Source organism: Aphelocoma coerulescens, chromosome 1A (assembly GCF_041296385.1).
Source record: "Aphelocoma coerulescens isolate FSJ_1873_10779 chromosome 1A, UR_Acoe_1.0, whole genome shotgun sequence".
Lineage (NCBI taxonomy): Eukaryota > Metazoa > Chordata > Aves > Passeriformes > Corvidae > Aphelocoma > Aphelocoma coerulescens.
In genome coordinates this window covers 52,927,754-52,930,054 of record NC_091014.1, presented here as the reverse complement: position 1 = coordinate 52,930,054, position 2,301 = coordinate 52,927,754, and the positions used below count along the sequence as shown (strand labels likewise).

Genomic DNA, 2,301 nt, shown 5'->3' with positions numbered 1-2,301 from the left:
ACAGGGGAAAGGCAAAGCCTGCAGCAATTGATTTAATTGGCTTCACTGCCCTGTAATTTTTATCCTCTGCTGTACAGCTGGCATTTTGTTTACACACTCCTGTATTCAATACAAATTAATGATGTTTAAAAGGGACAGGAATATTGCTCTCAGATGTACTAGATCTTGGCCCTCCTCATAAACTCTAATTTCCACAGATTAAGTTGTTTAGAAATCTGTGGATGCAACTAGTAACAGCCAAAGGGCAGGAGTATTTGAGCAAAGAACAAAAGGAAAATTCTCTGTGAAACAACCTTCAATTTTATTGTTAAAAAGATGATTTAAACAAATATATTCAACTTCATCAGTGAAGTAATGGCTAAAATTACCAATAAATAAAATAAAGCACCCTGACAAACTCTCTCTGCTATTGTCTAGCTGCTCCAAGGAGGTTTTGTGGTCCCATGGCAGCTGCCCCAGTACAGCAGAAAAGATAAACTGGTTTTGGCCAGCAGGTCCCCTCCAGCACCCTGGCCCATAGCTGCTCCCAGAGGAGCTGGGGGAGCAGAGGGGAGGCAAAGGAGCAGCAGCTTGGCCCCTAGAGCACCTCGACCACCCCAGTCCTGGAGAAAAGAAGGTTCTGAGGAAACCTTATTGCAGCCTTTCAGCACTTGAAGTGAGCCTTGAAGTAAGATGAGGACAAACTCTTTATCAGGGCCTGTTGCAATAGAACAAGGGATAAACTGAAGGACAACCAACTTAGATTAGGTATAAGGAAGAAGTTTTTTACAATGAGGGTGGTGAAACACTGGAACAGGTTGCCCAGAGAGATGGTAGAAGCCCCATCCCTGGAAGCATTCAAGGTCAGGCTGGATGGGACTGAGCAAACTGGTGCAGTTGAAGGCATCTCTGCTCATTGCAGGGAGGTTGAACTAGATGGTTTTTAAAGGTCCCTTCCAACCTAAACCATTCCATGATTCTATGATTTGAGCATCCCAGAGATTTTGGGAACTCACAGAGAAATCACAGTGCAGTACTCACTTCCTGCAGGACCCCTAAGCAGGAACAGGTCCCAACACAGAGGCAGACACAGCTGGCACTGCAGCCTGAGCTCCTGGCAAGACAGCTGAATCAGCACAAAATTAGCTGAGGGAGAGAAAATGAGGGAGTAGAAAACAAAGGGGAGATGAATGAGAAGAGCAGGAGAGAATCAATCCCTGCCACAGGTCCCTGCAGCACCTCCTCTGAAGGGCTCTGTAGGCTCTCACCCACCCGCACTCGGGTGTGTACTCACAATGAAAAGTGATATGTTCTACAAAAACGTGACTTCATTTCCTTCTCTCCTGTCACCCACTCTCGGCCCGGTGCCTTCCTCACCAACAGCTTTTGTGCCCTAAGGATGTCTGACACCTGCTGAAACAGAGCTGGACTGTCCTTTAGGCACATCCCTCTCGCTGGCTGCAGGGCTGCTGGCACACTGAGGGGGTGCAGCTGCCAATTGCCCAAGAGATCAAAATTTCAGCACAAAGCAGAATTAGTAGGAAGGTGGGTTGGGATGGAGGCAGGAGGAAGCAAAGCCATATGGGTGTGAAATGCTGGAGGCGGTGAGTGACGGTGAGGATGGGTGAAGAGGGCTTTTGTTATTAAGCACAACTGAAAAAAAGGGGGGCACCTGTCCCTGAACACCAGAGCCCAGAACAAGGAGCCCATCCATTTGCACCTGTAACCCATCTGCACTTCTCTGGGCCACCGGTGGACGTGCATGTCCGTGGTGTCACATTCCAAACCTGAAAATAACCGGTGCCCCTGGGCTCAGCTGAGGGAGCAGCCAGCCAGTGAGAAACACCATAGGCGAGGGGCAGGAGGCTGTGGAGCACAGAGGAACTGGGAATTGATGACAACTACACAGGCATGAGGTGGACAGAAAGTCCGCCAGGAGCAAGGTCAGGAAGGGAAAGGAAGGGAAGGATACTCACTCAAGATTCCAGTGCAGTGTTTTTGGGGGCTGTTCAAAAAGCTGCTCTGGGAGGCTGGGATGCTACTGGACCAGTGCACAGGAAGGAAATGATGATGATGATGGTGACAATAATGCCAGCCTCCAAGCCTCTGCAGGGCCTCTGGGGTGAGAGGCAGGACCTGGCAGGTGATGGCAGCAGCAGACAGGCTGTGGTACAAGCCGGGGACAGAAATGGCAGCAAGTTTCACCACAGATTATCCACCTGCTCACCTTCAAGGCAGCACAGTGTGCCACTTCTACCCAGCCCTTCTTTTCTGGGAGGTTCCCAGCTGGGATGAAATGCAAGGCTGTGGCTCAGCCTGACA

The 2,301-nt window shown here is 49.7% G+C and overlaps 1 long non-coding RNA gene across 1 annotated transcript; it reads right to left on the bottom strand.

Moving 5' to 3' along the window:
- Positions 1-363: 363 nt before the first annotated feature.
- Positions 364-2,043, bottom strand: LOC138104705 (uncharacterized). The gene is made up of 3 exons (XR_011148228.1): positions 1,956-2,043; positions 1,021-1,125; positions 364-697 (listed from the first exon to the last, which is right to left on the bottom strand). It is a non-coding gene; the product is annotated as an uncharacterized lncRNA (long non-coding RNA).
- Between the last annotated feature and the right edge of the window lie 258 nt (positions 2,044-2,301).